At 44.9% G+C, this 24,943-nt stretch overlaps 1 protein-coding gene across 1 annotated transcript in view; it reads right to left on the bottom strand.

The window, feature by feature from the left end:
- The window catches only part of BICD1 (BICD cargo adaptor 1), a 396,445-nt gene that overhangs the window by 54,296 nt on the left and 317,206 nt on the right, over positions 1-24,943 (bottom strand). The gene's annotated exons all lie outside the window — the stretch shown is intronic.

Genomic DNA, 24,943 nt, shown 5'->3' with positions numbered 1-24,943 from the left:
CTGATTAGGAAAGAGATAATGAGGGTTATGTATATTAAGGTGAATTTTAAAAGCTGGACATGTGCCAAAATAGGGAGATGGGCACGAATCTAGCCTTTGCGGGTGTCCACCTGATTTTATGAAGAAGCCATATGCTCGCACAAGTGCTGATGCACAAATATCTCAAATTGGCCAAAAAAGGGTTGAGGTATAGGTGGGATGTGGGCAGGGCATGGGTGTTTCGGGACATGGCCAAGAGATGTGTGCCCAAGTACCTACTCGCCTGGGTGCACACCCAGGTTCAAAGCCACATAACTTTTCTTCTGCTATGAAGAAGGTGTAAGTCTCAAAAAATAATTTACAGGCATCTGTGAGGTGTTTGAGGGATCTAGAGTAACTGGGAGGAGTGAAGGCTAAAGAAACAGGGGGATTAGGAGGACCTAGCTGAACACTGGGCAAACTGGTATATGAACTAATGAAACAGGTCATTGGCTAGATGCACATTTATCATAAAATACCCTCAGTTTTGTGTCCGTAAGCCGACATGCTCCTGGGTGCACACAAGCTTAAAATAAGAAGCACATAAACATGAGCATAGGCTATTTTATAACCTGTGTGTGCTTGTTATAAAATTGACATGTCTCTGGGCACATGCCAACACAATCATGGATAAGATATGTACCTGCATGTTTGAAAGTTGCTATCCCTATGAAAAGGCTGAAAATATATTACTTAAGTAAGAGTGGAGACTGGCTTAAAAATCTGTGTAAAGGGAGTTTTCAGTTTTCATAATAAATAACAAACATGTCGTCTGAACCTCATTTTTCTAACAGAATGTGAATACTTTTATTTGCTGAATATTGTTCTACTAGAAGTTTTCCTAAGGCCTAGGTTTGGGTGAATTCTGCTGTTGCACTCCTTATAGTCACTGATTTTCTTATTTGTTTTGCACTTATAAACTGTTTTTCTAAAGAGCTCAAAGCAGAACACATCAAATTATAAAACATATGCAATATAAAAAGTATATATACTTAGAACAATCTTAAACATGCAGTTTTCCATGCTTTTCAGCAGGGAAAACATGTCATTTCAATGTATTGCTTTATATCTGAGAGCAGATCTATACTGAGCCTACTGTGAAGAATGTTTCTGTTAATTCTATAAAACATTTTAATTTCTCATTTAAAAGAGATCTCTCCTCTAAGCCATAGAGAAGGTACTTTTCAAACAGCCTGAATAAGAAAACTGGTAAAAATGAGGAAACTTTCAAAACTACTCACATGTACCCATATATGCATGCATATGGGTACACACAAATTTACTACTGTATTTTATGTGTATGATATGCACAGGTTATAAATGCAAATACATGTGCATGCATACATGCTCACATATGTAATAAGTGGGAGCCACGCAAGTTCGGACTTATCCAGAAAAACAGCGGCACTTATCTGGATAAGTTCTGATTTATGTGGCCAAGTAGCAATACTTATGAACTACTTCCCCTGCTCCAACTAGAACTATCCAAATCAATGTACAATAAAACACACATAATAAAAAAGTGTATACATATACATAAACAACCATAGCTTATATAAAAACATAATATCAATGCTAGGAATTACATATGTAAGGGTTCATAAAGACAGTACACACAATTCTGCTCCCCTGCTCCTTGAGGCTACTGGTTAAAAAGCCAAGTTTCAACCTTTTTCTGGAAGGAAAAATAATTTTTCTCCATCTTGACATCATTAGGGAGTCAATTCTATAGGGTTGGTGAAACCACGGAAAATTCTCTGGCCTGTAATCACTTCTGCTTCATTTCTTTAATGGAAGGAACAGTTAATAAAATACTTTGACTTGACCTTAATTGCCATTGCCATGTATACTATATTAGTTTACTAGATAAATAATCTGGACCCATGTCATATAGAGCAAGAAAAGTCAGTACTGGCATCTTAAATTGGGCGCGAGCCCTAATTGGGAGCAAATGTAGATCTCATAAAACTGGAACAATTTGTGTTCTACATGGTCAAACTACTATCAATCAAGCTGCTACATTCTGGACAACTTGAAGCCTGTGTGTGAGTCTCTCAGGGAGGCCTCCTGCTAACCTTTACAATAATCTAGATATGATGTTATTAATACTTGAATCACTGTTTTGAATGCCTGAGTATTCAAAAAAGGACATAGTTGCTTCACTAAACTAAGATTCCAGAATGCACTCCATATCATGCAGGAAATATGGCAATCCAAAGATAGTTTAGAATCCAAAGAAACTCCCAAGTCCTTAACATCCAACCTTTATTGACATAGGAAAAAAATTAGTCCTTGGGCCACTAATCCCTAACAGCTTTGTCTTTTTAGTAATCAGGATTAGTTTTCCCTTCAGAAACCAAATTCAATTGGAAGACAGATTCTAACTTATTATCACTCAATGATGCAACAATTTGAATATGCTCTCAGACCAAGCTGTCGGAAGAGCTTTCCGAATAGTTGTAAGAAAATATTAGACAACAAAGTTGAGGCTCCACAGTTAAACTCAATGACGCTTGATAATTCCCCTTTGCCAAAATCTTTGCCTTTTTCCTAGAAAGGGAGGCTTCAATCCATTTTAATACCATACCTCCCAAACCAGCATTTCTATATCTATCTACAATTATAGCATAATCAATGAAGTCAAAGGCAGAGGACAGGTACAACAAAATCAAAAGAACCTCTTATCCCCTATCAACCTAATACTAAACATCATCACAAAGAGAGACCAAAACAGTCTCTGTACTATGCCCCGTATGGAAGCCTGCCTGTTAAGGTTCTAGCCATCCCAACTATTCAAGAAAAAATTAACTGTTATGTAACAACCTTTTCCAGAGTCTTAGCCATCAAAGGGATATTAGCAACTGGTCTGTAATTAACACAATCCAGCGGATCCAATGCAACTTTTTTCACAATAGGATTAACCACAGAGATTTTTAAAGCTATTTGGAACTATCCATTCTATTAAGGATTACTATTTCTGATAAAAATTAGAATATCATTAGAAAGACTTTTCATCAATTTTGCTGCACATTGATCTATTCAGTAAAAAGTGGGTCTCATATGCACCAATCATTTGTTTTATTTATAATTACAAAAAAAATTAATTTGTTTACAGTAAACTTCTATATATAACAGAAATAAAGTTAGGAAAAAACGAGAAGAAAACAAAAATCCTTTCCCATATATATATATATATATATATATATATATATATATATATATATATTTATTTATTCTTAGACCTCTGCAGGAAAAAACTGCAAATGCCAAAGAATAAAAGAAAACCTAATACATAATGAGGTCCATATTCAAAAGCCTTTTAGACAGATAATGTAAGAGTTACCCATATAAATGGCTTACCTGGCTATATTCAGCCCTTATCTGACTAAATTCTAGCCAGATAACTAGTTACCCGGCTAGAATTTAACCAACCATAATTTAGCTGGGGGTGGGCAGGAGGTGGGCAGGGGTGGGCAGGAAGTGTTCTGGGAAGGATCGGAGTTAGCCGCATAAGTTAACCAGCTAACTCCGATATTTGGAGTTAGCCAGTTACCTTCTGAGGCTAACTCTGGTCGGATATAGGGCTGTCCTAAAGTTAGCCGGTTACACATTACCAAATATGTGTAGGGGAAAAGATAATAATTAATATACAGAGATTCATCTTAGACTGAGTATGGACTTCAATCAATAGTAATCATAAATCAAATAATGAAGGCCATCATATATTATGAGATACTAAATCACACTTATAAACGGGTGCCAAAAAGCCTTATGTAGGCTTCGTCTGTTGGTATAATCATCAGTCTGCAACAGTATAAATATTTTTTAAAGTTTTTTTATAATGCATATAAAACACACTTAGCTTGTGCACGAGTTAAAGGTTTTCAATGGCTGTGCCGCCAATGCCACCCAACACTGTTCTAGTTTCATAAATTTAGTGTGGGAACGCGTTCAGATTATCAGCGTCTCAGTATAATGGACCATTACACTTCTCTTTAGTTTGAAAAACATCTTCATAGTCCATTCCTAATCCTTATCTTGTTCAAGAGGAAACACTACCATCAAAGTGGCTCTAGTAAATAAGGGATGTGCAGAAGAAAAAAATGTTTCGGTTTGTTAATTCATTTCATTGGTACTGAAATTCATTTCATTAGTTTCCAAACAATAAAAAATTGTTTATTTGTTCCATTAGATAATAGGGATGTGCATTCGTTTGCAATGAAATAGGAAATAAAGACGATATTTCCTATTTCGTTGCATTTCGGGGGGGCTGAAAAACGAAAGGAAAACCCATGAAATTTCATGTGGTTTTACTATCTTTTTTGGGGGAGGAGAAAGGGCACATTTAAAAAAAAAAAAAAAAAAGCCCAAACCCACCCCAACCCTTAAAATTTAATTAATTACAAACCCCCACCCGACCCCCCCAAGACTTGCCCTACCCCCTTCAAGACTTGCCAAAAGTCCCTGGTGGTCCAGCGGGGGTCCCGGGAGTGATCTCCCCTTCTTGGCTGCCAGTAATCAAAATGGCACCGGTGGCCCTTTGCCCTTACCATGTGACAGGGGTTACCAGTGCCATTGGTCGGCCCCTGTCACATGGTAGGAGCAATGGATGGCCTTCTGCCTTGCACCACCCCCCCCCCCCCCCCCCAGTTGGGCCATCACCTCCTGCCCTGCCCCCAGTCACAGCCTCGACTCCAGGGCAGGGACCACATGCCGTCGCTCCCCCACCCCCTGCGCTGCCCACCCAAATTTAAATAAAATAACCTCATCGCCCAACCGACCCACCTAAGACTCACGAAAAGCCCTTGTGGTCCAGGAGGGCCTGAGAGCAATCTATCGGTCCCGGGCCATCGGCTGCCACTAACCAAAATGGTGTCGGGCATCCATTGCCCCTACCATGTGACATGGGCCGGCCAATGGCACCAGTAGCCTCTGTCACATGGTAGGGGTTAAAGACCACCGGTGCCATTTTGGTTAGTGGCAGCAGACGACCCGGGAGCGGCAGATCGCTCCCAGGCCCCCTGCTGGACCACCAGGGCTTTTCATGAGGCTTGGGAGTATCAGGAGGGTGGCGCGACGAGGGGGAAGGCAGGGTGAGGTGGGGGCAGGGCAGAATTTTGAAGGAGAACTTTTTGCCCCTTCAAAATTCTGCCGTCTGAAGCGGCCGCCTCCCCCTGCCTCATTGGCTCGTGAATGGCAGCGGCGGTGCCCCCTAATGGTCAGCGCCCTAGGCCCAGGCCTAGCTCGCCTAGTGCTTCCACTGGCCCTGGAACCCAAGTGCCCTGTACAATCGGAACTGTGAGTGGGACATGAAGTCAGGTACGGTTCATGAAGTGGTGCCGCAAGTGTGCAAAAGAATGAATTGCCATGGGAAGAGCAAGAGAGAGTAAGAAGGTGGGTACCATAGATGAATATAACCCCCTACATCGGTGTTAGGGCTGAATTGGTGCAGGGGACACACTCGGTCCCGGGACTGAGTCCCAGTTTCTCTAGCACTAGTCCTTTCAACCCCAGGGCATACATTCTCTTGATGGGGGGGGGGGGGGGGGGAGGCTTAACCTCCTGGGCCCAAGGCATGCAGAGGAACGGAGGACCCACGTTCAGTCTTTTTACTATCCCAATTAGTACTCACTGTCTGATGGCTCACAAGGTTGGTACCTTCCTTCAGGAAAAAGAACAGTCAGGACACTATAGGTGTTGTTCAAATACAATTTACTGTAACAAAAATAACTGCATAACCCAGTCAAAAGATAAAGTACAGGAATCTTCACAAAAATGCAGAAGTTCACAGTGCCTGTTCTCACTTTGTTATACTCTTAGTAATCCCTATGGGATAGAGACAAACTTATCAGTCACACTCCTGGGTGACTGAAAGTGGGCTTCTGGAAAAAAAAAGGCCAGGTCTTAGTCTCTGTAATGGTAATCAGAACTCCTCAAACCTTGGATTGCAAATTCCCAAAACTTCCAAAACTGCAACAAACTGCTTCTCTCAAAAAACTTATTTTCTCCAAGCAGGTGCAGAAGCCAGCAATGCATCCAGATTCTCTTTCCTTCAGGCAGGGGGGTTCCCTCCTGAAACCAGGATAAAATCTAACAACAGAATCAAGAAAAATCTCTTTTCCAAAAAATGATTCTCCACAAAACTTCCTTTCCCTTTTCTTCTCCAGGCCAGGGAGGGCCTAGCAAGGGTTCACAGCCAAAAGCACTTCTAACGCCTGCTCAACTCTAATAGCCTCTCCTTTCTGCACATGCACCACTACAATATATAGGGCCAAGCTGACCAATCCCAGCCTTGGTAAAAAATGTGTTGGTAAAAAATAGGAAAAAAAACTTACTAGTAAGGGATCTCTTACATGAAGAATGGTATGGCATGATGAAAAGTGGGCAGGTACTGTAAGGGGAAGGGGAACTGGCAAGACCCTTGAACATAGCTAGAATAGGAGGAAGCACCCTCTGATACCTTGACTGGCTTGTAATGACAGCAACAGCAGTGGGGTTGATATATCTTAAGAACTGGAGTGGTAGGAGCAGAGCAGCACAAAGGCACTGGCAGTTCTTGCACATGCACAGAGCAGCGGAGAGAGTAGGCAGTGTAATGTGGCAAGAACGGCTTAGAGCAGCAACAGCAGAAGTAGTGTCAGTTAATTTTTAAAAATTGGAATGATAGGAGCAGAGCAATGCAGCGAGAAGTGTAGCACCCCCAAAGCTGTGATGTTTTTCAGTGTCAGGTTCATGCAGCATTTGAAAAATACCTTTGCAGGTAGAAAATGTAGCATTTTTAGGGACTGCAAAGTTTATTGAAAATTATTAAGGACCCTGAGCCTTGCTAAGACATTTTGATATGGTTAGAGTGTAGCATGCTGAAGCTGGAAGTGTCAGGTCCCAGGGGTTGTGGTTGGAGCAAAACAGACATGCAGGATATTAGGCCTAAGTGGATATGGTGGAGCATGGGATGCCGCAGCTGGAAGTGTCAGGCTACAGTGGTTATGGATGGAGCAAGGCAGGCTGCATTTGAAAGTGTCAGGCCACTATGGCCATGGTTGGAGAAATGTAGGCTTATGCAGGATGAGTCAGGTCTGAGTGGATATGGTGGAACATGGGAAGCTGCAGCTGGAAGTGTCAGGCCACAGTGGTCGTGGTTAGAGTAAAACAGGCTTAAGCAGAATATGTCAGGCCTGAGTGGATATGATGGAACATGGGGAACAGGAGGCAGAGGAACTCTGTGGAGTCATGCCTCAGTGGTGGCATTTTGGGAAAAGTAGGCAGAGGAAGTCAGTGACATCATAAACCTCAGTGGTGTTGTTTGGCAAAGGCACCACCACTGAGGTATGACTCTACTGACTTCCTTTGTCTGCTTCATCCCAAATAGTTGACTCCTCTGCCTGCTTCATCCCAAACAGTTGTTCAGGCAAAGCAGGCAGGGGAAGTAAGAGGAATCATATCTCAGTTGTGGTGTTAGGGGAACAGGAGGCAGAGGAACTCTGTGGAGTCATGACCTGGCTGTGGTGCTTGGAGCTCAGCAGGCAGAGGTCATGACCCAGCTGTGATGCTCGGGGGAAGCAGATAGAAAAAATCAGTAGTTATGTCCCAGTGGTGGAACTTGGAATATGGCAAGCAGAATCAGGATGTGAACCCCCCCCCTCCCCCCGTGGTGGTGGTGGTGTTGGGGTATGGCAGTGGAAGGTTGCTGTTGGATGTGCTGCCAAATCCTGTAATGTCAGATCCCAGTGTTGTTGTTGGGGATGTGTAAGGAGGAAGTAGGAGTGGAGTCCCACTGTTGTTGTTGGGGACATGTAAAGAGGAAGCAGGATTGTCCAGACTGCATTTTGTCATTGCAGATATGACAGGAGGCAGCACGGTGAGTCAGGTCCCAGTGTTGTCACTGGGGACATTACAGGAGGCAGCAGGATTGGTCAGAACCCAGTGTTGTTGTTGGAGTCATGACAGGAGGCAGCAGACTGAGTCAGGCCCCGGTGCTGTTGCAGGGGACGTGATAAGAGGCAGCAGGATTTGACAGACCCAAATGTTGTCATTGGGGACATGACAGGAGGCAGCAGGATTGGCCAGACCCCACTGTTTTCATTGGGGACATGATAGGAGGCAGCAGGAATGGTCAACCTAGTGTTGTCATTGGGGATGTGACAGGAGGCAGCAGGATTGATAAGATCACAGTATTGTCATTGGGGACATGACAGGAGGCAGCAGGATTGGTCAGACCCCAGTGTTATCACTGGGGACGTGACAGGAGGTAGCAGGATTGGTCAACCCGAGTGTTGTCATTGGGGACATGACATTGAGGCAGAAGGATTGATTAGACACCATTGTTGTCATTGGGGATGTGACAGGAAGCAGCAAGCTTAGTCAGGTTCCAGTTTGGTGTTAGGGGCAGCAGAGTATGACAGGCCCCAGTTTTATTGACAGGGACATGCTATGAGGTAGCAGAGCATGATAGACCCCATTTTTGTTAATGGGGACAAGTCAGGAGGCAACAGGGTGTGACAGGCCCCAGTTTTGCTGATGGGGATGTTAGGAGGCAGCAGGGTGTGACAGGCCCCAATTTTCTTGATGGGGACATGTCAAGGGACAGCAGGATGTGACAGGCCCCTTTATTCTTGATAGGGACAAGTCAGGAGGAAGCAGGGTATGACAAGCCCCAGTTTTGTTGATGGTGACAAGTCAGGCAGCAGGGTGTGATAGGCTCCAGTTTCTTGATGGGAACATGTCAAGAGGAAGTAAGCTGAGTCAGAACCCAGTGTAGTTTATGGGGGCAAGTTAGGAGGCAGCAGAGTGTGACAGGCCCTAATATTTTTGATGGGACAAGTCAGGAGGCAACAAGGTGTAACTGGCTCCAGTTTTCTTGATGGGGACAAGTCAGGAGACAGCAGGGTGTGACAGGCCCCAATTTTGTTGATAGAGACATTAGGAGGTAGCAGGGTGTGACCTGCCCCAGTTTTCTTGATGGAGACATATCAAAAGCCAGCAGGATGTGACAGGCCCCCTTATTCTTGATAGGGACAAGTAGGGTATGATAGGCCCCAGTTTTGTTAATGGCAACAAGTCAGGCTCAGGATGTAATAGGCCCCAGTTTTGTTGATGGCGACAAGTCAGGTTCCAATTTTCTTGATGGGGAACATGACAAGAAGAAGTAAGCTGAGTCAGAACCCAGTATAGTTTATGGGGACAAGTTAGGAGGCAGCAGAGTAAGACAGGCCCTAGTTTTGTCGTTGAGGACAAATTAGGAGGTAAAAGGGTAATGCAGGCCCCAGCTTTCTTGATGGAGACGTTAGGAGACAGAAGGATGTGACAGGCCCGTTTTCTTGATGGGGACATGACAAGAGGAAGTAAACTGAGTCAGAGCCTAGTGTAGTTGATAGGGCCAAGTTAGGAGGCAGCAGAATGTGACAGGCCCCAGTTTTCTTGATGGGGGACATTTCAGGAAGAAGTAAGCTGAGTCACACCCAAGTGTTGTTGTTGGGGACATGTTAGGAGGAAGAATAAGTACTGACATCCCAGTGTTGCTGATGGGGACGTTTCAGGAGCTAGCAGGATTAATCAAATCCCAGTGGAGGTATATAGGCCAAGGCAGGTAGAAGGTGTCAGTGCATTTTGGCCCCAGTGATGGTAAGCAGGGAAAGGTAGACAGAAGGTATCAGTGCATATTGGCCTCAGTGATGGGAAACAGGGCCTGTTGGCCCCAGTGATGTGAAACAGGGCAAGGCAGGCAGAAGGTGTCAGGGCATGTTGGCCCCAGTAATGATAAACAGGGCAAGGCAGGCAGAAGGTGTCAGGGCATGTTGGCCCCAGTAATAATAACCAGGGAAAGGCAGGCAGAAGATGTCAGTGCATGTTGGCCCCATTAATGGTAAACAGGGTAAGGCAGGCAGAAGGTGTCAATACATGTTGACCCCAGTGATGTTTTTGGAGACATGACAGTAAGAAGCAGGATGTATGTGGCCCAACTAGCTGTGTTGGGCATACAACAGTACTCAGCATTGGTGTGTTGTGGCCCTAAGAATGGCTTCTTGAGCCTAGGAGGCAGCAGCAGCATGTTTGTTGAAGTGTGGTCCAACTAGTGCTATTGGAGACACAGCAAGACTCAGCATTGGTGTGTTGAGGCCCTCAGAAGGGCTTCTCTGGCCTGGGAGGCAGCAACAGTGTGTTTGTTGAAGTGTGGCCCAACTGGTAGTGTTGGAGACCCAGGAGGCAGATGCAGTCAGTGAGTCACTAGATGTTGCTGGATGCTGAATGTAGGCCCCATTGTTGCACTGCACTGGCTTCCTGTATAATCCAGATTTCATTATAAAGTTTTATCTCTAATATTCAATATCATCAACAATATTAATCCAAGTTTATTAGGAGTAACAATTCAACATTACACAGCACAGAGAGATCTAAGATCACAAAACAAAGGATTGCTAATGGTACCTTCCACATGGAACACACACCTAACTCAATTAAGAGAATGAATGTTTTCTATAGGAAGCCCCATGTTGTGGAACTCACTTCCAGAGTCAGTACATCTGATAACAGATAGAAAGATTTTCAAGCGTGAACCAAAAACATGGCTCTTTAGAAAAGCATACAATTAACGTAAAAGACCAAAACACTGAAAACAACTACATCAGTACCAGAGATAATGTGAATGGAGTGAGCAACGAGTAATGAATGATGTGAAGTACATTGTTAGTAGGATTAGAACCTGTATTTACTGTTAGGTCAACCAAGAAAACGTATGAATATGAACTATATTATGTAGTAGCTAGGGTAATATCCTAGAATATTTATGATTATGAACTAGAATATGTATACAATATGCAGTATCAAACTAGAAGGTGAATGCTGACACACAGTATATGACCGTTGACCATGAATATGTATGTGGATTTTGTAAACCATTGTGATCTTTTCTTGGAACAACGGTATATAAAACGCCTAGATAAATAAATAAATATTTGAGGCGCGGCAGGTAGACAGACAAAGCAGCTACAGGACCTTCAGGACTGGCTCTCATCCAGCCACTCCAGCTCTCATCCAGCCACTCCAGCATTCATCCAGCAACTCCAGCATCCACTCCAGACACTCCAGCATTAATCCAGCAACTCCAGCATCCATTCCAGCCACTCCAGCTCTCGTCTAGCAACTCCAGCATTCACAACAGTATCTCTACCCCCTCGCAACATATTTCCCATCAACTTCGCCACAAAGATGCACCTCTGTACCATACCTACAATCTGGAACAAACGCAGATTGCACTCACAACCTGCATATCATCACGTTGCACGACAACAAAGGCTAATAACAATAATGATATCGCCAATCACTCAACTCTTAGGTCTCTCTCTGTTTACTCTAACTCTATTCAACGCTCAATCGCTCTCCAAAAAAACGCACATCCTCAATGATTATCTTATAGAAGTCAACCCTGACATCTGTGCAATCACAGACACCTGGTTAAAAAATACAGACATTGTACTCGCCACAATCCATCAACTGCACAACAGTTCTCGCCTCACTCAGTCACTTGGGTTTCACTCAAATTGTCAACAGCCCCACCCACAAGGCAGGCCATACATTGGACCTCATCTTCATTAACGATAGCTTTACCATCTACTCCAATCCCACCTGCTCTCCAGTTCCCTGGTCAGACCACCGGGTCATCTACACGACCCTTAAGATCAAAACTCAACCACCTCAAGTCCCCACCAAATCCACCATCCACTTCAGGAAACCATGTTCACTAGACCTACTCAGAGAAAAGATATCCAAAGCACTAAACCAACTAGACCTCACAGACGCAACCACAGCAACCTCTTCATGGATCAATCTCACCAGTAAAATTGCAGATCAAATCTGCCCAACATCAACCAAAACCATACAACCCGCATTGGACAACAGAAAACCTTGGTTTACCCCTGAACTTAAATCCCTCAAGCAAACACTAAGAAATAAAGAACAAAGCTGGAGAAAAAACCCTACCTCTTCGTCACACACTATCTACAAATCTCTTCTCAACACATACAGGAACGCCATCCTTAGAACCAAGAAAGATTTCTATGCAAAAAAAATCCACAACTTCATTTTCGACTCAAAGGCACTTTTCTCCTATGTCTCCTCACTCACCAAACCATCTCCTCCCACTATCCCAGACCACCAAGCACTCAACAAAGCCAACAAACTCACCAACTATTTTAAGACTAAAATCTCCAACCTTACCTATTCTTTCACAACCAACAGCCTCCCTCCAATACACCACCTCATAACCCTGCCTCAACAAAACGCTACCCTCGAGTCATTTGAGCCCACCTCTTCTTTTGAGATAGAAAATACCCTCAAGAAACTCAAGCCATCCTCCCACCCATTAGACCCATTACCGACAAACCCTCTCATCGCCATCCCGAACACCATCTCTAAACCAATTTCTGAAATTATTAACACATCGCTATCTCAAGGTTTAGTACCTAACCAGTTAAAATTGGCAATCCTCAAACCTCTGCTAAAAAAACCAAACGCCTCTCCATCGGATCCAGCTAACTTCCATCCAATCGCAAACTTACCTCTCATTGCCAAATTGATGGAAAAAATTGTCAACAAGCAACTGTCAGAATATCTGGAAGATCATAACATTCTATCTTCGGCTCAGTAAGGCTTTCGCAAATCCCTAAACACCGAATCTCTCCTACTATCACTCATGGACTCCATCCTCGTAAGCCTGGAGTAAAAACAATCCTACCTGCTTGTTCTATTAGATTTGTCTGCAGCTTTTGACATGGTAAAACACACAATACTTATAGACCAACTAGCCAACATAGGCATCAAAGGCTCAGCTCTCAGTTGGTTTCGGTCTTCCTGAACAATAGGTTCTATAAAGTCAGGATAAACAACAAGGAATCTCATTCCATCCTTACAGACCAAGGAGTCCCTCAAGGATCTTCACTTTCACCCACACTCTTCAATATCTACCTCCTCCCTCTCTGCCACCTACTCGCAAACCTTAAGCTTACCCATTACCTCTATGCGGATGACATACAAATCCTTATCCCGATCACGGAATCCCTTCAAAAAACTATTACCTATTGGTATGACTGCCTTCAGCCAATTAAAGACCTACTCTCTAGTCTCAACTTAGTTTTGAATGCCAATAAAACGGAAATGCTCATTATCTCCCATGACCCCTCCACCATCTCATCAAGCTCCTCTCAATCAACAAACTCAAATACCAATTTCTCTCCTGACGTCAGGGATCTAGAAGCTTGGCTAGACAACAATCTAAACCTAAAAATGTTTATAAACACTACCACAAAGGACTGCTTTTACAAATTGCAAGTCCTCAGAAAGCTAAAACCCCTCCTACACTTCAATGACTTCTGGTTAGTACTCCAATCCATCATACTATCTAAGCTAGATTACTGTAACTCCCTTCTACTCGGACTCTCCACAAATACTATCAAACCCTTACAGATGGTACAGAACGCTGCCGCCAGAATCCTCACAAACTCCAACAAAAGAGAACATATCACTCCTATCCTCCGTAACCTTCACTGGCTTCCTATCAAACATAGGATCCTCTTCAAAGTTCTTACAATCGTTCACAAAGCAACTCACAAGCTCGCACCCATCATGTTACGCACACAACTTCAACCTCATACATCTTCCAAACCCATTAGAAGCGCTTACAAAGGCACACTGTATGCCCTGCCTGCAAAAACATTACTAAGGAAATGAGTACTATCTTCAGCAGGCCCCCACCAATGGAACGCGCTCCCCCAGATCTAAGACTTGAATAGAGTCATCAGGAGTTAAAAAAAAAAACTGAAAACCTGGCTCTTCCGCCAAGCCTTTCCAGACACTTAACGCTGCCTAGATGCTCGCATACTCGTGTACTATATATTCAGTAGTCATTCACGTCAACCTGTCCACTTGTTCCCTATTAAGATACTGTGCTTTAGGGGACTGAAAGGAGAGAGAGGGGTTTGAGGAACCGCTGAGGCCTTACCGGGAGACCCGAGTTGTTTTCTGGTCCCCGACGGGGCTGATTGGAGGACGTCCCGATGAGTGACGTCATCATCCGGAGACCATCGAGGGGTTTAAAAACTCCCCCACCGCGGTGTACAAGCGGGACTGAAAGGAGAGAGAGGGGTTTGAGGAACCGCTGAGGCCTTACCGGGAGACCCGAGTTGTTTTCTGGTCCCCGACGGGGCTGATTGGAGGACGTCCCGACGAGTGACGTCATCATCCGGAGACCATCGAGGGGTTTAAAAACTCCCCCACCGCGGTGTACAAGCGGGACTGAAAGGAGAGAGAGGGGTTTGAGGAACCGCTGAGGCCTTACCGGGAGACCCGAGTTGTTTTCTGGTCCCCGACGGGGCTGATTGGAGGACGTCCCGACGAGTGACGTCATCATCCGGAGACCATCGAGGGGTTTAAAAACTCCCCCACCGCGGTGTACAAGCGGGACTGAAAGGAGAGAGAGGGGTTTGAGGAACCGCTGAGGCCTTACCGGGAGACCCGAGTTGTTTTCTGGTCCCTGACGGGGCTGATTGGAGGACGTCCCGACGAGTGACGTCATCATCCGGAGACCATCGAGTGGTTTAAAAACTCCCCCACCGCGGTGTACAAGCGGGACTGAAAGGAGAGAGAGGGGTTTGAGGAACCGCTGAGGCCTTACGGGGAGACCCGAGTTGTTTTCTGGTCCCCGACGGGGCTGATTGGAGGACGTCCCGACGAGTGATGTCATCATCCGGAGACCATCGAGGGGTTTAAAAACTCCCCCACCGCGGTGTACAAGCGGGACTGAAAGGAGAGAGAGGGGTTTGAGGAACCGCTGAGGCCTTACTGGGAGACCCGAGTTGTTTTCTGGTCCCCGACGGGGCTGATTGGAGGACGTCCCGACGAGTGACGTCATCATCCGGAGACCATCGAGGGGTTTAAAAACTCCCCCACCGTGGCGCGTGGCCGCCGCCGGCACATGCCGAAGCCGCGTGCGCCAAAGGGGCGCGCGGCTTAGTTTTATCTTCTGGACTGTCTCTCCTTAAAACGCGGATTCCTGGTTTTAAAACATCAACCCTTCTTGGAACATAACATCTAAGTGCCCAAGTAAGTGCAACTCTCTCGTCTCCCCTTTATTTCATAGAGTAACCCTCAAGAACGTATGGGGAAAAAGAGGAAAGGAACTGTAAGAGTTTTTCCTCCCAACTCTGCAGTACCCCCCCTAAGTTCCCAACCAACTATTGAGGGTTTCATGCAACCAATTAGTACCAGCACTCCGTCAGGTATGTTGGGAATTGGCCTAGATTCATCTAAGCCTGTATCCTCTGGGAATTCCATCTCCCTGACTCCTGAATTCCGCTCGCTACCAAATCAGGACTTTTTGCGTTTGGCAGAGTCGCAGGAGGGTCTATTGCACCTAATGGGAGCGGCATCAGCCCCTCCAAGAGAGGAGAACACTGCGAAACTAGATGTCCAGGCAAACGTTGGTTTGCCTGAGAAACCATCGATAATCACCCTGGAAACACTGTGGACTGCGATAAAAGGACTAGAATCCTCATTAGGGGTTAAAATTGAGAAAGTAAATAAATCTGTTGACATGATTCATTCTCAGGTACAGACCCATGATACTGCTATTAAGAAAAATGTTGAGCGTTTAATTGAGATTGAGAAGCAATGCGATACTTTGGGTAAAACAGATGTGGCTCTGATAAAAGGTCAAGCATTTAATTCTCGTAGATTGGAAAGTCTAGAGAATTATTCTAGAAGGTTAAATTTGAGAATATTAAATTTCCCTAAATCATCAACAATGTCTCCTATAGACATGTTAAGGAAATTTTATGTGGAAATACTTAAAGTGCCTCAAGAAACAATTCCCCCAATAACAAAAGCGTTCTATATACCAGTAAGAAATATTGAGAATCAAAATAACTTACCTCAAACATCAAATGTATTAGAAAATTTAACAGATTTTCTACAAGACTCTCAAATTACTGTTGAGAGTCGTGCTACATTATTAGTAGTGTTTGCGCTAGAACCTGATAAAATATGGACCATGAAATTGTTTTTTCGTATTGTAGAGAAAAAGTTTCTTGGTCAACAGATAACTATTTTTCCTGATCTTGCTAAGCCAACTCAATTGAGACGGAAAGCTTTTTTAATGAAAAAACAACGGGTATTAGCCCTTGGTGCTACCTTTATGTTGCAATATCCTTGCAAATGCTCGATAAAATTAGCTTCCATAAAATATACTTTCTTTAATCCTGACCAATTGGAAGGTTTTTTACAGAATAGAACAACCCCTATAAATATTTCTTCATAAATTTATCACAAGTGTCTCATTGGAATAAGAAATTAGCGGATATTAATTATTAAGCTGGTCATTTCCTAATTCCTAAATACCTATAATACAGTCCCCATTTGTGGTCTCATATTGAACAAATGTGTACTTTAATTATCAAGATGTATATTATGTTGTTATTTCCTCATTTAGTTCTAAATTTCCGTTATGTCAATGTGGTTTGACTATATTGTCTGTAAAAATTATGAAAATAAAGAATTAAAAAAAAAAAAAAAAGATACTGTGCTTTATTGTATATACTGTGTTTATATATACTTTATTGTATATAATATAAACTTTATTGTATATACTGTGCTTTATTGTTTTGTTACTATACTTTGATACTTATTGTTCTATTTGTTACTATACTATGATACTGAGTTCAAACTTTTCTTGTAACTATACTATTCTATGTTCAATTTGTACTTTGTTCTATTGTTATATGTAAAGCCCCTCCCTTTTTTGGGCATCTCAGTGTTTTATGTAAACCGGAGTGATTTGTATTTGATACAAGAACCTCAGTATATAAAAATTAAAAATAAATAAATAAAATAAATACATTTCTTTCATTAGTCTTACCACTCACATAGCAAATCTGGAAACCCAAGCAAAGGCAGATTCATTTTTAGGAACACTAGCTTCTCTATCAAGTGTGGTAACAGCCTGGAGCGATGAGGACTTATGATGTACCTTATCATCGAGAACACTCTTTCACTGGGGATGCTTATTGGTGGGCAAGAGAGATATTGCAGAGCCTCTCTCGCTAGGTCTGGCCAGCTGCTGGACTTATAAGACCAATATGACAGCACAGCTTTGTCCATGTCTTTGATGGTATCTGTGAGACAGCATGTCACTGAGATTTGAGCTGCCATATCATTTGCTGGTATTGGATGTATGACTTTCTTCCCAGCTGCTTTCATGATCGCCTGGGCCAGAAGTGAGGATTGTTTCCATTTTACAGTGGAGGAGGGAGTGCTAGGTGGCAATGACAGGGTGCTGCTCTGACTTGCACTACTGCCTGACCTGAGTAATAATGATATTTCCTCCTGTGCTACATTCCTCCTCTTCCTCGACCTTTGACACTCTGGTTGACAGACCTCCTCTGTCAGCATGCTCTTCATGCTGTTTGCAAATAAGTAAGTAAAAATATTCAATTTACTATTTCTGGTGCCTCTTAGGGTATCTTGGAATTTTTACAGTTGGTTTGTGAATATTAAGCTTGTTTATGGTCCAATGGTCTGCTCCTCTTTGCTAGGAGGGAATAAGGAAGAACAAATATATAATCACCCCTGAAGCAAACATCTTGACAAAACATGGCCATATTGGTTGCATTGGATCCATCATTGTGCTAATTTTATGTTTGATTTTATTGTAAATATTCTTTTATTGATATTAAATTTGTAATATTTATCACACATTTTAAAATATTTATTATTTTATTTATTATCTATTTGTTTTCTTGTGTACCACTCTTGTTTGTTTTCATATTTATTGGTGTGGTTCACCTACCTCTATTTGTTTCTCCTTTTAAAGGTAACATCAGGATGGGGAACTGGCTTCCAAAGTGGGGCAAATCTCTATGATTTAAAAAGGTCTAGGGGTGGTGGGGGGGGGGAGGTTTAGGATACAATGTATGAATTGATTTACCAGGCTAGAATTTAGCTGAATAAAGGCTAAATATAGCTTGGTAAGCCATTTAGATGGATAACTATTACATTATCCACCTAAATGGCTTTTGAATATGGACCTCTTTGTGTGCTGAACAACACACAGAGAGAATGCACTACAGTACTATTTTAGTATTTTACTCTGCTGACTAGTGTACTGCATGCACACACATACACACACACACACACACACACATATATACACAAAAAAAGAATGGTATTATACACTAATATGTGCATGAGTACATACCACAGCCATACACTAGTAAATGCAGTAACAAAATTATTCCACAAAGTGGCTGCCTGTACCTGTGGTGGTGACTGACACAGAATGCTTTGTTTGAGGATGTGTTAACTCTGGTACAGACAGACCTAGACACAGAGAGTTAAAACAGTATTTTGGGTACTGTGGCACAGCTAGCTACTAGCACTGGCACTATTGAACTGGTGCACAGCAACAAGTTTAAAATTAAATGAAATCACTGCAGTCAGCAGACTGCCTTTACCTAGCAGGGGAGAGGGGGCTGGACAACACAAACCTTCCTCTTGGTCAGATCAGTGGTAGTGACAGTGAGATGTTAAATACAAATTTAAAACCTGTGCAAATGAACACAGCGTGACAGCAGCCAAAAGGATTAGAAAGAATGGAATGTTTCTAATCTTGAATAAAAGCACACTGTTTATTCAGAACACTGAGTGTAACACACAGAGTTCAAATCAACATGGAAACATAGAAACATAGAAATGACGGCAGAAAAGGACCAAATGGTCCATCCAGTCTGCCCAGCAAGCTTATGGTAGTATCTGTTGGACTATGCAGGTTACCCCCATGCTTAACAGAATCCCAGACCATAAAAGTCAGGCCCTCGGTTGTAGTTTGAATCCAATTCCCCTTTACTCCTAGCCATTGAAGCAGAGAGTAATGTTGAGTTGCATCAACAGTATGAAGACTTATTGGTTAAGGGTAGTTACTGCCACACCAGCAAGTTATGGGTCATAAAATTTTCCTTTAAGCATGAAAGATAACTGCTTATAGCCTCTTATCTTCATTGGAATATTCAGCTGAATCTAACTGGTCAAAACTGGACTGGCTAGATTTAGTGCAGCTGGGGTTCCCTGGCTGAATCCTGTAGTCTTTAGGGATTCACAGTGCCCCTTTGAATTCTTTCACTGTTTTCGTCTTTACCACCTCCTCCGGAAGGGCATTCCAGCCATCCACTACCCTTTCTGTTAAGAAATATTTCCTGACGTTAGTTCTGAGCCATCCTCCCTGGAGTTTCATTTCATGATCCCTTTTCTACTGATTACTTTCTATCAGAAAAAGTTTGTCGATTGTGCATCATTAAAACCATTCAGGTATCATTCGGTATCATATCTCCCTTGCATCTCCTCTCTTCAAGTGTATACATATTCAGATCCTTCAGCCTCTCCTCATAGGCCTTCTCATATAGACCCCACATGATTTTGGTCACTCTTCTTGGACAATCTCTATCCTGTCTTTGTCCCTTTTGGATACAGACTCAAAAACTGAACACAATACTCCAAGAGAGGACTCACCAAGGACCTGTACATGGGCATTATCACCTCCTTTTTCTTACTGGTCATTCCTCTCTCTATGCAGCCCAGCATTCTTCTGGCTTTAGCTATTAGAGATGTGCATTTGTTTTTGCCGAATTGGAAAATTGCAACGAAATTGTCCAATTCGGCATGTTTCAGGGAGCCCGAAAAAAATCAGGATTTTCCTGTTTTTTCGCAAAAATTCGTCTTTCCGATTAGTGCGCACTAACGGGAGTCAGTGCGCACTAACTCCCCGTTAGTGCGCACTAAGTCCTGTTAGTGCGCACTAACAAAAACTAACAAAAAGTAACAAAAACGAACAAAATCTAACGGTTTTTGTTAGTGCGCGCTAACAGGAGTTAGCGCGCGCTAACGGGGAGTTAGCGCGCACTAACGGGGAGTTAGCGCGCACTAACTGGGAGTTAGCGCGCACAAACTAAAAATCGATTTTTCGCGAAAAAAAAGACCCGAACTGAAAAAAAACAACATTTTCCATGGCGGCCGAAAAACGAAGAACGACACGAACACAAAAAACGATGCACATCTCGCCTTGTCATATTGCTTCACCATCTTCAGATCTCCAGACATTATTACCTCCAAATCCCTCTCTTTGTCTGTGCACATCAGTCTTTCATCCCCCATTACAGACAGCTCTTTTGGATTACTGCACCCTAGATGCATGACTCTACACTTCTTGACGTTGAATTCCAGCTGCCAAGTCTTTGACCACTCTTCAAGGTGTCTTAAATCACTTTTCATTCTCTCTACTCCTTCAAGCATATTGCAGATCTTAGTATCATCCACAAATAGACAAATTTTATCTTCTATCCCTTCCGCAATGTGTTGTGAATCTGCCAGGATTCAAGGATGTGGACCCTTGGACTGAAGTGGGGTTGCTACCTCCAGAGGATTGGGCCCCACTGGTGCCCACTGGGGCAGGCAGAGCCAAGTGACAGGCAGAGGCCGGCTGGACTCGGTGGCCTCAGTCAAAAGTCTTTGGAGGGACGGTGGCAGGCAGCAAGCTGTGGCGTGGTTAGGTGTAGCAGAGATCGAAGGCAGGCGGCTGGCTGTGGCGTGGTCAGGCGTAGCCGAAGTCAAAGCCAGGTGGCTGGTTGTGGCACGATCAGGCGTAGCGGAAGATGAAGGCAGGCGGCTGGCTGTGGTGTGGTCAGGCGCAGCAGAAGTCAAAGGCAGACGGCAAAGGAAACAAGAAGCCAGGAAGCAACAAACACCTCTGGGAGGAGATCAGTTGCCAAGGCGAGTCCTGATGGTCAGGGCTCACCTAATATACTCCTGCAACAGTGATGTCATGAGGGAGGTCTGGGAGGCGTAGTGCACCACGGGCCCTTTAAGAAGGGCAGAGAGGTGCACGCGTGTGTGCGTGCGTCTAGGAGGCAAGAAGAAGGAAGCCGACGGTGACGTCCCCGCCGAGTGAGGAGACCTCCCAGCAGCAGATCAGGCCGCACGGAAGGGGACCGTGCCAGACGCACCCTTCCAGTCCCACTGCGACAGAGAAGAGGGTGAGGCAGGCCAGTCACGTGGTCTGCGGCTGGCTGACGTAACAGTACCCCCTCCTCAAGACCCCTCCTCTGAGGATTGGAGGAGGCAGGGGGCCGGTTAGCCGCTGGCTGTTGTGGACACGTGAATTGAAGATCCTGGGAGCTCCAGGGAAGGACCATCCCAGAGTTGTCTGGGGGAACAAGTGAGGACCTAGACGACGTCAAGGGATCCGCTGAAGGATGCCCTTTTTTCTTCTTAAGCTGAAAAAGGGCGTGCTGAGTCCGTATTTCGTCCTCCTTATAAGTTAGAAGGGACATAAAACCTTTTATGGCCTGAGTGTGCTTGCTTGTGAGGGCTTCAGTCTCAGCTGTTTTTTGAGACAGCTGTTGTTTTAGCTTGGAGAAGACCGCCCCTAAGACGTTCCTCCTAAGGAAGCAAGGCCTGGTCTGAGTTTCCTGGGACTTTGTGCATGGAAGAACGGGATTAGGAAGGGTGGTGGCCATGGTTAGGGCGCGGAGAGGTTCCATTGATTCCAGGCAAGAAACCGAACACCGCGGACCACATTGGATCAAGTCGGTGGTGGCCCAGTCGAACTGTAGCTGTTGTTTCTGTAGCCAAGGTAGGCCCAAACTTACCGGACTCATGGCAGTGGGGAGGATGTAGAACAAAATAAGTTCATAATGATCCGGGCCAACCTTCAAGGTAAGAGGTGATGTGGCTTGTGTCACTATCCCAGGGAGGAAGTTTCCATGAACCGATGAAAGGGTCACTGGAGGAGTCACAGAACACATAGGAATTCGATATTGATCTACGAGATCCTGTTGGATAAAGTTCCCTCCTGCACCGCAGTCCACCAGCGCCTGAGTGGAAAGGCAAGTGGAAGTGAATTCCAAGGAAGCAGGTAATAGGAACAGAGGTGACACGGTAGTGAGGCCAAGGGTAATTGTCTCTGACATCTCCCAGTGTGGGGTTCGATCCCTCCTTTCTGGACAGTGGGACAGCAAGGGCATGGAATTCCTGCAATATAGGCAGAGCCCAAGTTGACGGCAGCGAGACTTCTCAGCGACTGTAAGGTGGCTACGGCCAAGTTGCATTGATCCTCGGGAGGCAACCCAGGGTCTTCGTCAAGGAGGAGTGGTTCCTTGCAGCAAGTCTGTTAAGTGGAACGATTTTCCCAGGAGTTGTCGATCGATCTTTCCCGTGAGATCAATAAGTCCTTCAAGGGAATTAGGGAGTTCTTGAGCTGTGAGTTCATCCTTAATTCGAGGCGCCAGTCCATCTAGAAATATGGCCTGTAGGCTGTTCCCCTGCCAGTTTAATTCCGTAGCCAGGGTACGGGATTCGATAGCGTAGTTGTTTAAAGAACGTGAACTTTGTCGCAGGTGCAGGAGATTGGTACCCAGGGCAGGGAGTCTCCTTTGTTCTTCAAAGATCTGTTTAAAAGCAGAGACGAACTGGGAGAGATTCGAGAGCAAGGGGGAGGCCCATGCCAATGCATTGCCATCCAACAAGGAAAGAATGAAGGTTGTCTTGACCAAATCGTTCAGGAAGAGTACAGACTGGAGGGTAAAGTGCGTGTGGCATAGGTTCAGGAATCCGCTATACAACTTAGGATCCCCCGAATATTGAGGTGGTGCCGGCAAATGAATGGTCATCCGACTGGAATCAGAAGGCAGTGTGGGGGCCATTGGAGATGGTGCGGGAGCATTAGACTGAGAGTCTTGATGAGCAGCAAGGTGGTTTACATCCGTTACTACTCATTCAAAGGTTGACTGTAGATTCTGGAGCTTCAAAACAAGGCCAGGAACAGACTTCAACGCGGCCAAGTCCACAGGTTGGGAATCTAGTCAGGCATTTAAGTGCTCTATGGAGGTAGCCAACACCTCCAGGAAACGTTGTTGCTCCTGGATCTTCTGGGCCAGGCCTGGAATGGCTTGGAGACCGGTCAAGTCCACTGGGTCCATGGCCTTGGCAATCTGTTGTGAATCGGCCAGGATTCTAGGAATGTGGACCCTTGGACCGAAGGGTTGATACCACCAGACGGTTGGGCCCCACTGGTGCCCACTGTCGGCAGGCGGAGCCAAGTGACAGGCAGAGGCCGGCTGGACTTGGTGGCCTCAGTCCAAAGTCTTTGGAGGGACAGTGGCAGGCAGCAAGCTGTGGCATGGTCAGGCGTAGCAGAAGTCAAAGGCAGGCAGCTGGTTGTGGCATGGTCAGGCATAGCAGAAGTCAAAGGCAGGCGGCTGACTGTGGTGTGGTCAAGCATAGCGGAAGTCAAAGGCAGGCGGCTGGCTGTGGCGTGCTCAGGCGGAGCAGAAGTCAGTCCAGACGGCAAAGGAAACAAGAAGCAACAAACACCTCTGGGAGGAGATCAGTTGCCAAGGCGAGTCCTAATATACTTCTGCAACAGTGACGTCATGAGGGAGGTCCAGGAGGCGTAGGGCGCCGTGGGCCCTTCAAGAAGGGCAGAGAGGTGCGCGCATCTAGGAGGCAGGAAGAGGGAAGCCAATGGTAGCAGTGTTCCCGCAGATTGTGGAGACCTCCCAGCTGCAGACCAGGCTGCATAGAAGGGGACCGTGCCAGATGCGCCCTTAAAGTCCAGCTGCGACGGAGAAGAGGGTGAGGCAGACCAATCACGGGGTCTGCGGCCGGCCGACGTAACACAATGTTGCTCACAAAGATATTGAACAGAACTGGTCCCAATACTGAATTCTGTAGCACACCACTTAACACGGTTTTCTCTTCGGGGTAGGTTCCATTTATCATTATACTCTGTCTCCTTTCAGTTAACCAGTTTGTAATCCATACCAGTACCTTGGCACTCACTCCCAAGCTTCTCATTTTATTCATAAGCCTCCTATGTGGGACAGTATCAAAGGTTTTGCTTACATCCAAGTAGATCACATTGAGCGCTCTTCCCTGAGCCAATTCTCTAGCCACCCAATCAAAATAATCAATCATATTTGTCTGACAGGACCTTCCTCTGGTGAATCCATGCTGTCTTGGGTGCAGCAACTCACTGGATTGTAGAAAGTTCACTATTCTTTCCTTCAGCATCATCTCCATTAATTTTCCAACCACCAGTGAGACTAACTGGCCTGTAGTTTCTAGCCTCCTTTCTGCTACCACTCTTGTGAAGCAGGACCACCATTGATTTTCTCCAATCCCACGGCACCATTCCCATTTCCACGGATCTACTGAACAGGTCCTTTGGCAGACTCACCAGCACATCTCTGAGCTCTCTCAGTATCCTGGGGTGTATCTCATCCAGCCCCATGGCCTTGTCCGCTTTCAGTTTTCCTAGCTCCTCCCATACATTCTCTTCTGTAAACGGAGTTTCATCTACTCTGTCCCCATCCATGGTCCTTCTCCAGGGTTTGCTTTAGTAAATACCAAAATGAAGCATTTGTTTAATATTTCTGCAATTACTTTTTTACTGTCTACACATTGCTCCTTCTCACCTTTCAGTTTTACTATACCATTTCTGAACTCCAATCTTTCACTGATATATCTGAAAAATGTTTTGTCTCCTCACTTTACCCCTTTGGCCATCCTTTCTTCCGCTTGACCTTTGACTTTCTGTTGTGTCCGTCACTGTCTGACGTCTCTGCTCCGCCCACCTTACCTCGTTGGCGACTCCCTTCGGGGTTGATGGAAGGCTAGCTGCTGCGGCGTCTCCAGGCCGTCCTCCTCTAGTGTTCCCAGACCGGCTTGACGCTGCAAACCGCCATGTTGACCAGATGCCTAGGGGCGCGCGCGCGGCTCGACTGATGTGCCAGCCTTGGCACTAACCTCAGGGACGTCCCCCTGAGATGACGTCACCAGCTCCAGATATTTAAGGTCTCAGTTTTCGCTAACAAGATGAGTTAACATGGGA

The sequence above is a fragment of the Rhinatrema bivittatum genome, chromosome 4 (genome assembly GCF_901001135.1).
Source record: "Rhinatrema bivittatum chromosome 4, aRhiBiv1.1, whole genome shotgun sequence".
Classification (NCBI taxonomy): Eukaryota; Metazoa; Chordata; class Amphibia; order Gymnophiona; family Rhinatrematidae; genus Rhinatrema; species Rhinatrema bivittatum.
The sequence above is the reverse complement of the archived record's forward strand: the minus strand, read 5'-3'. Positions and strand labels throughout refer to the sequence as shown.